Source organism: Quercus suber, unplaced genomic scaffold, assembly GCF_002906115.3.
Source record: "Quercus suber isolate HL8 unplaced genomic scaffold, Cork oak 2.0 scaffold_356, whole genome shotgun sequence".
In the NCBI taxonomy this organism is placed as follows: domain Eukaryota; kingdom Viridiplantae; phylum Streptophyta; class Magnoliopsida; order Fagales; family Fagaceae; genus Quercus; species Quercus suber.
In genome coordinates this window covers 154,000-167,626 of record NW_027069808.1, presented here as the reverse complement: position 1 = coordinate 167,626, position 13,627 = coordinate 154,000, and the positions used below count along the sequence as shown (strand labels likewise).

Below are 13,627 nucleotides of genomic sequence, written 5' to 3'. Positions count from 1 at the left end.
ATGGTGGGTGACTATTTATAAGCTTATTGAGAACCTTCAAAATAAGTCAACATATAACCTTTGAAATAAATAAGTGCTGCAAAAAATGGCAGACACACCAGCGTGAGTTTTCCCTCTAAAATTTTTAGATTTCCCAGTACCCCTCAGAAAAAGACTGTAAAACACAAACACTCACTAATTTATTTCTAAGAAAGACTGAAAAATTTTGAATGAAAATTTCACATTTTCTTTCTCAGAGAATTTAGGTCCTCCCTTTCTTATTCTCTTTTATTTATTTTTCCTTTGATTGCTCTTTCTCTCTCTCGCGCTCGCTCTCGAAGTAGATCGCATTTTCTCTATGTGTGAAGATGAATCACTAGAATGTGAGGAATCTTTGATCGGAGAAAGGAATATTCCAACTAGGACAGCAACACCGACGAGAACTGTCATAATCTCTCCGTTACCACCTCCTGCAAATCTTCCGATGGTACTTTCTTTTTTTGTAAAAATTAAGTTCGTATCTTGATCATACATAATGCAATCATAGTGATTGAATATTGTGCATTGCTTTGTGCCTCAGTCTTTGTTTTTATTGATTGACTATGGAAATTAGGGTTCAATTTTGGTGTGTGATTTACTGATTTAGGGTTCAATTTTGGTGTGTGATTTTAAACTTTGCTTTAGTAGCTGAGTATTTTTACAATTCAATATTTCAACTAGCTATAGATGGAGTACTGATGTTAGTTTTCCCTAAATCATTTCATATAGGTTAGTAAAACTTCAAAGTCTTTTTGCAATTTTTTATTATAAATAAGTCTTTTTGTAATTCTATATTCAATTAATTTAGAAGGCTAATGCGAAAGGAAATAATAAAATTGGCTTGGCCAAGCTAGGATTGATTTTGGTTTTAGATTTGTGATTAATCGGGCTCTCTTGTGGTTGAGATTCATTCAATAGATATAGCGTCCAAGGAAACTGCGAGAACTTGTTTCTTTTGGTTTATATTGTATTTATTCGTATTACATTGGTTGACTTCTTATGATATGATTGCCCTGCTCAAATGTTTATCATAAAATACTATAGTTGAAAGATAGTGGGTTTAATCTTTTCCCTTTATTTATGATTTCTTTTTGTTAACCCTTTTCCGAATCCATTTATTAGAACTTATATTAATCGTAAAACTTTCTATAATGTTACAGAAGTTTTAGCTCAAACAATTTCAATGGAACATTACCTATGCAGCTTGGAATGATGACCTCCTTACAACAGCTGTAAGTTATATATATATTTGTCAAACATTAAAACTCTGATAAAAGTTAAAAAAAATCTAGGGTCTGGTATACCTGTATGAAATACTGTTTATTTAGAATAGATTATATTTTCTCTGAACAATTTAGGCATGCTTTGGCCTCAGACTTCTTGACGATTTCTTTTTAGTAAGTGCAATTAAGATACAGCACTATACTATTGTCATTGGTTTGGACTTTGGAATACAAATTTTACCGGATTCCTAGCTTAAATGTTCAATTCTATTTAATTATTAGATTACATCTCCTCTATCCTAACAGTTGTAAATCCAGCGCATTGTAGAAGATGATCTATGAATCTCTCTCATACAACATGTGGATTCTACAAACATTATAGTCATATTGTGTTTCTCATTTTAATCCCAACTAGTAGCATTATATTTATGTTTCTCTATAAATCCCAACTGATGCACAGAACCATCCTTGCATTATGATTAAAGATCTTGCTATCACACATTGCCAAGGAGAGGGTTGGACGTTGGAGCATAATCTAGGACATCGGTTTCCAGCACAAATGCTAATGAAAACAGTAGTAATAAGGATTATGAAGGTGTGCAGTTTGTCATTGTTGACTTTTATTTCTGCTAGTTAACTCACATTATGATCTGCATTATGGTTGTTGTTGTTTACTTTGTATGGGTGTAATCTAGTTAATATGTATACTTTGCGTTTTATGGCCAGCCAGAGGTTATTCCATCTACAAAAAAGGCCTCCCTTTGAATGTCACACCTTCCCTACTAGAGAATGAGTTCAAGAAGTTTGGACCTTTTAAGAATGGTGGTATTCAAGTTAGAAGCCAAAAGGTATGTCATATGTTAATCAAGTTTATGTTGTTCATTGTTAGCTATTCCCTGAGCATATAATTATTCTCCATGCGTCAATACAACAGGGATTTTGTTTTGGCTTTGTGGAATTTGAGGTGGCAAGTGCTGTGCAAAGTGCAATCAAGGAATACATCTGTTTTATTCTGGGCTGATCTGTTTTCTATTTCTCTGTTATTCTTGATATGATTGAGCAGATGAATGGGCCATAACTTCTTTCATTGGTTGAATTTAGGACTTCTTAGATCCTGTTGGTGTAAATATGAGTTTATACTCATTTACATTCTAAATCTTAGGCTGTTTAATAATTTATGGGACTTTGTTTTGACTGGGAGATGCTGTTTATGTTTCTGAGTTTTTGGTTTAATTGAGCAAGTTCTTTGTAAGGTGCAATTCTGTTGTGCTGTTGTTCATCGATTTTGCCTTGGTGATATGTTCTTCCTTTTTCCTTTACCTTTTACCTCTCCTGTTATGTTTTAGATGATGGAGTAGATAGATGCACTATAACTTGTTTCATTAGTTGTTGTTGTTTACTTTGTATGGGTGTATTAATCTATTTAATATGTATACTTCGCGTTTTATGGCTGGCCAAAGGTTATTCCATCTACAAAAAAGGCCTCCCTTTGAATGTCACACCTTCCCTACTAGAGAATGAGTTCAAGAAGTTTAATACAATATTTTAATTTTCTGCCTCTTGATGTCAATTTTATTACAAATCATGCTTCAGAATTTTCTGCGTCTTGGTTCAAGCTTGCCAAACAGTGTAAGATAAGTTTTGGTGGTATTCCACTTGAATGGAACACATAATAGTCCTAATATCAGTTTTGTTTTCTGTTGTGGTATTAGGCAAGATAGTGTGTCCTTGGCCATTTCATTAATTTCAAAAATGTATATCAGATACTACTTAATTTCTCCATCATTTTCAAATTTATGTTTTCCTTTAATTTCAGTGCAGATGCCAAGTGTGTTGCTCATGGCAGCATTGCTCAATTTTCCTATAGTATGTGTCAATTCTCCGTGCTCCTTCTCCCTTCCTTATAAAATTAGAATTTTTTTTTCTAGGATTTATTGAATCAAAATCTAACTTAAGAAAATTCTTGGTTTCTCTGCATTTCTTTGATTTTTCTTTCACACATTTCTCAGAAAACTGAAAGTTTTATGGTGCAAGTCAAGTTGATTAAGTTCAAAATAGAGTGGGTAAGAGTGTGTACTTGTGTGTTAGACACCTATGGTCAAGGTAATAAATCATGATCTGAACTATGGTACTTAATTTGCTTTTTCAGAAATATGTTACATTTTGAAAATCACATGTCAATATGGACTTCATTGTATGAAAAATTTTCAATCAAACACCTCGACCATTTTACAAGTGCATGATTAATTGGTTTGTCTATTTCCTTGCAGTTCTTAATGCAAGGGAAAGTTGGTGGCTATGCATCAGTTTTTGAGAAGTACCAGGAGAAGGCAGAATCCTTTATGTGAGACCCTTTAAACATTAGTATATCAGGTTGTTTTGCATTGAAATATAATAATATTAAGATTAGGATTTTGATCATGCATGGTTCTTGTACTGATTCAAAAAAAAAAAAAAAAAAAAAAAAAATTTAAGTTAAAATACTAAGTTACTTTATGTTTAATGTGAAAATGTCTACATAAACTCCAAGAATGAATAATTTAGTAACTTGGAAAGCTAATTGAATTTTGTTTTGATATTTGTGTTTTGGTATAATATAGATTTTTTAATATGTGGTTCTTTAAAGTCTATGTGCATGGCTGTGGGTTTTTATTTATATTTTTTTTTAAAAAAAAAGGGAAAACCTTATTTTGAGGGTTGGGAGACCCTCAAAAAAAGGTTATTGTTCTTTTATCCCTTTTAATTTATTTTTCAGAGGTTGCCTAAATCCCCTTCCATAATTCCTTTTCGTGTACTGGGCTCTCATATTGGCTATCCAGCACTGATTCTTCCTTCAGAAATTTATACCCTGACTTACAAGAACATTGCCCATCCCGTGACATGGGCCAAAAGATAGTCCTATGTAGCCACATTGCCAAAGCAATTCTTTTGATTACTTCTGCTTCCTGGGGATCAAAAATCCCATCAACCATGTCACTATTACACTGCCTAGTCTCGGCATCTATCAGGTAGTCTACTGTGGCTTCCTCCATTGACTCCGCTAATGGAGAGGCAATGACAGTAGGGTGTTTAATTGGTAAACAATGATGTTGCTAAATCTTAATAAATTTTCCATCTCTAACATGCCAACAAGTTCCTTTTTTTCTGACATCCTTTTCTTGTGGAATGCTTTTCCAGGCATAGGGGCTTGAAGCAGAGCCTTTTGCCTCCTTGATAGAGCAATGAGGAAAAAATCTTGCTTTGAAAACTCAGTAGAAAAGGGTTTCTCTTTCATGCAACAGCCTTCATGCTTGTTTGGCCAATAGAGAATCATTGAAAAGAGTTAAGTCTTGAACCCCATTCCACCAACCGATTTGGAATTTGTCATCTCCTCCCAACATAACCAATGTATTTTCCTTCTATCACCTCGTTACCCTCACCAAAACTTTTTGATTAAGGCTTCAATTTCATGAAAATACCTATTGGGAATTTGAAGCATCCCATGGCGTAAGTGAGAATAGCTTGAATCACTACATTCATTAGAACTTCTCTCCCTACTTGAGATCTTGAGATAATATTTTTCCTTTGCACCATTGCAATTTTTTCCAAACACGCTCTTTGATATAATTGAAGCTGGCCTTCTTACCCCTCCCTATAAGTGATGGAAGACCTAGGTACTTCTCATAGAATTTGATTTCTTGACCCCCATCATTCCTTTAATGGTGAGTTTGGTGTCATTAGGAGTTGATTTATTGAAGAAAAGTGTTGGCTTATCTTTATTAATCTTCTGACTAGAGGATGCTTCATAATCAGAAAGGATTTTTAAGACCTTGCCACACTCATCTGAATTTGCCCTACAAAAAAGAAGATTGTCATCTGCAAAAAACAAATGAGTTAATTTAGGCACTCTTTTACATAGGAAGAAGCCTCTAATTTCACCTGCCCCGGCCGCTTTCTTAATGAGACCATGTAACCCTTTAGTGCATAAAAAGAAAAAGGAAAGGAGATAATGGGTCCCTTTGCTGTATTCCTCTAGATATTTGAATCATACCCTTAGGTTCACCATTAACAAGTATAGAGCAGGAAACTGTTTTCAGACACACCATAATAAGATCAATTCACCTCGTGCAAAAACCCATTTTCCTCATCAAATTTTCTAAGAAAGTTGACTCCACACGATCATAGGCCTTACTGTGTGGGCGCAAGTGCTCATGACATGGTGTTATCCCCCATTGTGTTTTGAGTAGTACGTTTTGGCCTAGGATAGACCATGGTGGAGGGTGTAAAATTGAGTCGCCATCAAGTTTAGGTCTAGGAACCATAAATATAACGCCATTCATGGAGGGACTGATCTTTACCAGAGCACGTATTTGGAGTTTAGGTATAGGAATGGGAAGGTGTTAGGTACCCAACCTCACCCTACTTGTGGGTCAGCTTCCACTCATTGTATTCCAAATCTTAATTTCGTTAAAGACATTTAACATGTTATTATAACTCACACACACACACACACACACTAGCATGCATCTAAAGCAATCAACATGGCATAACCATCCCAAACCTAATATTCATTTATCATGACACATAAGCATATATCTCTAAGGGTAGAAACATCATAAGGCAGGTCAAGATAAGCATATTAAAACATCAAAAGCATGAGATTCAATCAAGCATAGTATGTTCATCACCCCAATCACATTCATCAACTAAATGCATGTTCATGTGAATGCATGATTTGCCTTACTTACCTCACTGCACCACAACACCTATGCATCAATGCATGTTCATATTCATATGCATGTTCATGGTATTTAAGCAATCTAAAGCCTTAATAAACATCAAAGAGATAAAACAACAACGAAACGAAACAAAATAGAGAAGCAGAGACTCAAGGACATATAAAATAGGTTAAATAGAAGGTAAAACACTTGAATAAGAAAGAAGAAAAACAAACAGAAATGAAATTAGGTTTTTTGGGCAAGAGTATGCATGCATATACATAGGACATGCATACGCAGCCCAACTGTATGCGTTCGCATACTATGTGGATGCGTACACATGCAAGCGGCATGTGTGCACATCCACACCTAAGAATACTAACCAAAAATTACAAAAAAAAAAACACTTAAAACAAAAATCTAGCAACCTAACATGCTTTAAACACAAACACAAAGTAAACCTAGGCTAAACAAACATATTATAAACATATAACACATATAGAAACGTAAAGAAACAAGTAAGTGTGTGTGTGTGTGTGTGTGTGTGTGTGTGAGAGAGAGAGAGAGAGAGAGAGAGAGAGAGAGAGAGAGAGAGAGAGAGATAATTGTGTACATGTATAATTACGTTTACACACACCTATCCATGTGAGGAGAACTTAATTTTAGTAGCATAGATGAACATGCAAATACTGGATGCTATGAAAATTAAAAACAACAAAAATTAAGGAGAAAATGCTAGGAAAACATGAGAGGTTATGTAGGATGACTTGAGAGGTTATGTAGGATTAAATGGTCGCAGCCGAATCTGAATCCAGATGATTCGGATAGGATTAAATGGTCATTACCGAATCTGAATCCCGATGAGATTATACAGACATTGCCAATTCTATTTGTTCATAATTTTATTAATTAATAACTGTGGTTCGCAAGACACGTCTACATTAAGAAAAAAAGGCTCACATCCAGCTTTATAGTAGAGCTTTGGGCCCCAACAGATACCTCCTTTTTAAGGCATAGTTTACATTTAACAACTGTAGAAATAGAACTTGACGCTAATTATATTATTGATTTGCTTGCTAATTCTAGTTATTCTGTTTCTCCCCAGGTAGGTGATTGTAGGCAATTGATTTAGGGTTTAGGGCCTTTAGGCAATTGATTTCCAGCTTCTTCAAGTTTGGATCAAGCAATGCTTTTGTGAAACAAATTGATGTATAAACGCTTTAGTTAGATTGGGTGTGACTCAATATAGGGATTTTGTTTTCTATGATATTCCGCCTGTGGACATTCTAGTGATTTTAAAGGTCTGTACTTAATAGGCTTTGTCCTAAATCTTTCTTTGCTCTTTAGTTTAATGCAATCCTGATGTTTTTTGAAATTTAAAAATTTAAAAATTTAGGGGAAAAAAAAAAAAAAAGCTCAATGGGATGATACGAGATGCTTGCGCATGAGGACCTACATGATGTTGGAGGCTCGTGGACCTACATGCATGTATGCTGAGGCTCATGGGTTACATGTATGCTGGAGGCTCGTGGACTTACATGCATGCTGGTCACATAAATAATTACCATTTATATTACAAGCAAAAACAAGTTTTAAGGGTCATGGAAGCTAGCTGCACGTGGCAATGCACAATTTTAAACCAAATAGCACGTAGTCCCTGGGTACCCTACAAATATTGAAATGCCAAGACTAAGGGCTAAATGATGGAACCTTTGAGGAAGGAAAAGCTTGATGAGAGAATATGCATGTTTCTCTGTATATTGTATGTATGTGTGTAAACGTGCATATGCCTTTGAGAATAAGAGACTTGTATAGTGTGCACATGGGTGTTTATTTGGGCCTGCCTGCGAGCCCAAGTACTAATATCCTCACACTCGCTCATAGTGAATACGAAGGGGCTGTTTAGTTTTTTTTTTTTTTTTTTTTTCATCACTCATCATTTTTCACTCAATTTTCGTCACTCATCACTTAAAATACTCAAATTCCCTAAACCCCACCTGTTTGACACCATCACTTAGTTATGTTTTCAACCAAAAACTAAAAAAAACTGGGACCCACACACTGACCCAATGTCATAAAACTTTTCTCTCTCCTTTTTTTTTTTTTTTTTCCTTGAGCCTCATCTTTCTCTGCCTCTCCCCTTGCAGTTACTTGCTCCCCTGCATCTAAAACCCTTATACATTTTTCACAAACAGACTACAAGCTCAATATCTTCTTCATCCCAATTTGTTTCAACCACAACACCACAAGCCCTTTCTTGAGCTCCCTTCAAAATCTCTTCCTCTCTCATTATCAAGCTCTATATGTCTCCCATCTTTGAAACAAAATTCATCCATAGTTTAGGCTTGCCATCACCGGGCCACAAAATTGCATAATTGTTCCTAGAAAACATGAGGCGGCCTCAGTGTGTGGGTCCTAGATTTGCAGATTTGAGTTTGCTTTTTTTTTTTTTTTTCTTTTTTCTTTTTTTATATGATTGAGAAATCTAGGTTTTTTTAATTTTGTTTTGGATTTCATTTTCACTTCTATGGATTTTGGATTTTGGATTTCCTTAAGGAGATTATGGATTTTGATGTTAAATTGAAGGTTGATGTTCCATTTTCAAATGAAGGTATGATGTTGGTTTTGGATATGAAGCTATGTGAAAAAAAAAAATAAAAAAAATAAAAAAAAGAAAAAAAAGAAGAAAAAAAAGAAGAGGAAGATGAAGAAGACCAGACCAGACTAGACCCAGCATGAAAGGGAAAAGAAAAGAAGAAGAAGACCTAAACTCATCGAACCCAGTGAGAAAAATAAAAAAAAAGGGTCAAAAGTTGTGGCTGACCTCTGACTAGTGGGTCCTTCAGTGTGTGTTTAACTACCAAAATGCCATTGGAAATTGAGTTTTGGAAATTGAAAACACCTAAAATATGTTTTCAGTTTCTATAACTTATAACTCAAAAATCAGAGAATTTGTGATGGAAACAAAAACTAGAAACAAAAACCAAACAAACTTCTGAGCCATGGGTCCCACAATTTTTGAGTTATGGGTAATGGAAACAGAGTTATGAGCGATAGAAACAACAAATCTCTATTTGCTTTATGTCCGATTACATTAGATATTTATTTGCTTATGAAAGATATCAAATCTAACTCTCACTTTCACAAAACGTAAAGTATCATATTCACAAAACTTAAAGTAAGGTTTTTGTGGGTTTGTCTCAGGTTTTTGTTTTGTGCGTCTTCAGGTTACTAAGGCAACAAAACAAAAGTTTTTAAGGCTATTTGGCACTGTCAACAACATTACATAAGTGACAGTTAAGCTCCATCGCAACTGATATATATATATAGTCGCTACGAACGCTCTCCGTACTCCTGTAGTACTCCATTCCCCTTTTCCCTTCCCCGGAGCTTAGTCTCCCCTTTCATTCCTTCTTCGCCATAGCCTCTCCTTTTCCCAGGCTTCCCCTCGCCATAACCCCTTTATCCACATTCCTATCCCTCTCTTTATACCCATCAGCACAACCTTTTTCTTCCATGGAGATCTCAGAGCTCGTTTCTCGTACAGAGAAATGCTCATGCCAGGACATCAGACTTGAGCTCCCTCCAAACCAAAAAACCAATACACAAACCGAGCTTCTCCTTCTAGCTAAACTCCTTACCACCAAAAACACCAGCCTTAATATGGTAAAAGAAATCACTCAAAAAGCTTGGAAGCCAGCGTTTCCTATGGATGTCAAAAAACTAAGCCAGAACATCTTCATGTTCTCCTTCATTCACGAAGCTGATCTACACAAGGTCTACAATAAAAGACCTTGGTCCATCAGAGGTGGGCACCTCATCCTAAAACATTGGAGTTCCGACTTGACATGGCAGGAAGTAGACTTCTCTTCATCTGCCTTTTGGATCCAGATCCATGGTCTCCCCAATCTATGGAGAACGGAAGAAAATATAAAGAAGATAGGATCCAAAGCGGGACCCGTTATCGACGTCGATCTTACTGGTGACCCTGGTGGCGTTTGGAGGAAGTTTATTAGAGTTAGAGTTGAGGTCAATATTGCCAATCCCCTTCTCCCTGGGATCTTCCTACCCAGACCAAACAAAAGTGACTTATGGATAGGTCTAAAATATGAAAAGATCGCTGACATCTGTTACCGCTGCGGTGTCATCGGTCATGTCCAAGATTCATGTACTGCCGAATCGTTCCAGCTCTGTAATTCCTCAGGTAAGTGTTTCAATGCAGCAGGTCCGTGGTTAAGAGCAGAATGTGACGGCACCCCTCCAGGTGCCTTCCAAGAAAACAACCATACGCCTGTTACCACAAAGTCACCTGGCACCCAGCCCATCTCCGTCGTGACGGAGATTACCGCCAGANGTGCGATGGAGTTGATCAAAGTCTTTCTGCCAGCCCAAGACAGACATTTGCTTCTCCACCCCATAAGCTTAGCTTCTAGCTTATCCTGAAGGAAGGCAAAATCCTTGGAAGGGGCTCTTGAGAGGAACATAGGGGCACCGAGGTAGACAGCATCGCTTTTCAGATTCTTGACTTGCAGGATACCTTTGATGGTTCTTCTAGTATGGTATTGGGTGTGCTTAGAGAAGAACACTCCAGACTTGTTCCTATTTATAGCTTGCCCAGACCAGCTACAATATTTGTCTAGTACTTTGACCAGATTAGCTGCGTCTTTTCTAGAAGCTTTGGTGAAAAGCACAATATCATCCGCATACATGACGTGGGTGATAATTGGGCCAGAGATGCTGGTTTTGATGCCACTAATGTTTTTCAACCTGAGCTCATGATCAAGCATCCTGGATAAAATTTCCTGCCCGATAATGAAGAGATAGGAAGACAGCGGGTCCCCTTGCCTTAGGCCTCTACTAGGCTTGAACTGTTCAGTTTTGCCTCCGTTGACTAAAACCTCAAAAGAAACAGAGGAGATGCAAGATATGATCCAATCTGTGAAAGTATTATTGAAGCCAAGGTGTAGGAGAATGGTTTGGATGAACTTCCAGTTTACTCTGTCATAAGCTTTTTGGAGATCAAGCTTGATGGCCATAAGCCCGGGATTAGTTTTCCGGGTTTTGAAGCTGTGCACCACTTCTTGGACAATGATTTGATTTTCGGCGATCCATCTATTAGGGATGAAGGCCGATTGAGTTGGAGAGATGAATTTGTCGAGTAGAGGTCTGAGCTTGGAGACAAGAAGTTTTGAGATGATCTTGTAGACGACGTTACACAAACTAATGGGCCTGAAATGATTCACAGAAGTGGGGTTAGAAACCTTAGGGATAAGGACAATTAACGAACTATTTACCTCTTTGGGCATGGAACCTCTAACAAAAAAGGAAGACACTGCCTTGACAATATCATTGCCTACAGTAGGCCACATTTTCTTGTAGAACAGAGCTGGGAAGCCGTCAGGGCCAGGGGCTTTCAAGTCATGCATTTGGAATAGGGTAAATTTTATCTCTTCTGGGGATGGGATTTGTTTTAGGAGCTCGTTTTCCTCTTCTGTGATGCAGGGTAGGACCAAATGCTCAAGGTGCTCGGGGAAGCAAGTTTGTTCCTCTCTAAACAGATTAATGAAATTTGCTCGAATATGTTCTCGGATCAGCTTTTGGTCATGGATCCAAGACCCGTCATCCGATTTGATAGCGTCAATGCTATTACCCTTCCTCCGGATAATAGTGGACAAATGGAAGAATTTAGAGTTTTTGTCCCCGAATTTGAGCCAGAGTTCCCTGGATTTTTGACGCCACAGAATTTCACTCCTAATAAGCCATTCGGAGAGCTCGGATTGAAGGGCTTGCTCCCTGAGTTCGTTTTCCTGGGATGAAGACATTGCTTGAACATGTTTGATCTTTTGAATGAGAGTGTTGATTCTGTCCTGACAGCGGCCGAAAACTTGCTTGTTCCATTGCCGGAGGGCATCTCTAGTTGAGGCTTGTCTTTTATAGAGTTTTACGAACTCTGAGCCAGTTGCTTCTATGTTCCAGGCTTTGTCAATAACAGCCTGACAGCTTTCATCTCTCAACCAGATGGCTTCAAAACGGAATGGCCTGTGGGTGAAGCTTTCCTCCGGATTGGTGTCGAGGAGGATAGGGGTATGATCAGAGTTGATGGCTCCAAGGTGTGTAATGGTGGCTTTTGGGTATGCCAACCTCCAAGAGATGTTGGCCACACCCCTATCTAACCTCCTTTTGATTGTAGCACTACCCCATCTTCCTTTGGCCCAAGTGAATTTGTTACCCGAGAAACCCAAGTCCACCGCATTGAACTCGAATAAAAGCTCTTTTAAATAATTTGCTACGGAGGAACTACCCCTTCTGCTTCCAAATTGCTCATCATCGTTGATGATGAAGTTGAAATCACCCATACATGCCCACGGACCTTGATGTGCTTCTAACAGAGCAAATAGATTCCCCCAAGCTTCCTTTTTCTTGGTGTAATACGGAGGGCCATAGAAACCAACTAGTAACCAGTCGATGACTGAATCAAAAACCTTAACTGCGATCAAGTTGTTGTTGAAATCAACTTCCTTTATGTGGATGCCATTTTTCCACATCATGCATAATCCGCCTGAAGAGCCAATAGACTCAACCACTATCTTATTGTCAAAATTTAAAAAACATTTAACATATTCCATGCGATCCTCGTCAGCTTTAGTTTCAGAAAGAAAAATCAAATTTGGCCTACCGCCTTTTATTTGAGCCGCAAGGGCTCGAACTGTCGAGGCATTGCAAATGCCCCGACAGTTCCAACCAAGGATTCTCATGGGGAGGGTGGGGGCATGATAAGGCCCGCCTCCTCGGCCATAGTGACAGTGTTGGAAACATTACCAGAATCAGAGCTAGCAGAGGTATAGTTGGAAAAAGAGTTACCATAATGTCCAGGTGTTACCTCTTCGTTGACAATGAATTGCTCAAGCCTTGAGCGAGGAATGAAGGTGACAGTGTTGGGATCAAAGTAGATTGGCTCAGGCCCTTCCACAGCTTTCCTAAGTCTTTTGGAGAAGTGCTCGAGCTCCGGAACAGAGTTCTTTCTTTTTTGATTACAGGAAAGGGTTGGTGGTGTCAGATGATTTGGGAGAGGGATGATGTGTTGGGAATAAAGGTTGCTTTTGGAAAATGGGGGATTGGGGTTTACTGAAAGGGCCGGGTTAATTGATACGGGGTTTGGGATGTATCTGTCTGGGCTTGGTGGTCTATGTGGGTCAAGAGAAGGATAAGTTGGGCTTGGTGTGAGGCCCACAGGAGAGAGTGGGGGGTCCAGGTTTTTGTGAGTACGTGGTGGGCTAACTTCAGAAGTGGAAATGAGAGGGGTAAGATTGATTTTCACTGGGGTTAGAAGGATAAGGTTGTGGGTAGCTGAGTTGTCCTGCGTAGCTGGCACATGAAAGGACGAAGTGTGTACCTCAGGTATTGCCAGTACAGGATTCGTCACTGCTTCACTGATTTCATTCACCGTAGTGTCCTTTTCCATTATCGTGGTGTGTTGGTGGCCAGGCTGGTGACTAGGGACACTGAGGATGGACCACGTGGAGGGGGGACCAATGCTGTGGTCCTGATTGTGGGGAGGTTGCGGCTTGGTGTAGCTAGCTGGGGTAATCTCCGTCACGACGGAGATGGGCTGGGTGCCAGGTGACTTTGTGGTAACAGGCGTATGGTTGTTTTCTTGGAAGGCACCTGGAGGGGTGCCGTCACATTCTG

The 13,627-nt window shown here is 38.4% G+C and overlaps 1 long non-coding RNA gene across 4 annotated transcripts; it reads left to right on the top strand.

Annotated features, from left to right (window-relative positions):
- Nucleotides 1–7: 7 nt before the first annotated feature.
- Nucleotides 8–3,666, top strand: LOC112012571 (uncharacterized). Of its 4 annotated transcripts, none has more exons than XR_010623695.1 (7): nucleotides 8–466; nucleotides 1,179–1,250; nucleotides 1,702–1,836; nucleotides 1,968–2,089; nucleotides 3,063–3,107; nucleotides 3,251–3,344; nucleotides 3,512–3,666. It is a non-coding gene; the product is annotated as an uncharacterized LOC112012571 (long non-coding RNA). The 4 variants fall into 4 exon arrangements; XR_010623694.1 differs by having other exon boundaries at nucleotides 3,058–3,107; XR_002882997.2 differs by lacking the exons at nucleotides 3,063–3,107; nucleotides 3,251–3,344; nucleotides 3,512–3,666 and adding an exon at nucleotides 2,176–2,560 and having other exon boundaries at nucleotides 21–466; nucleotides 1,727–1,836.
- Nucleotides 3,667–13,627: the final 9,961 nt, after the last annotated feature.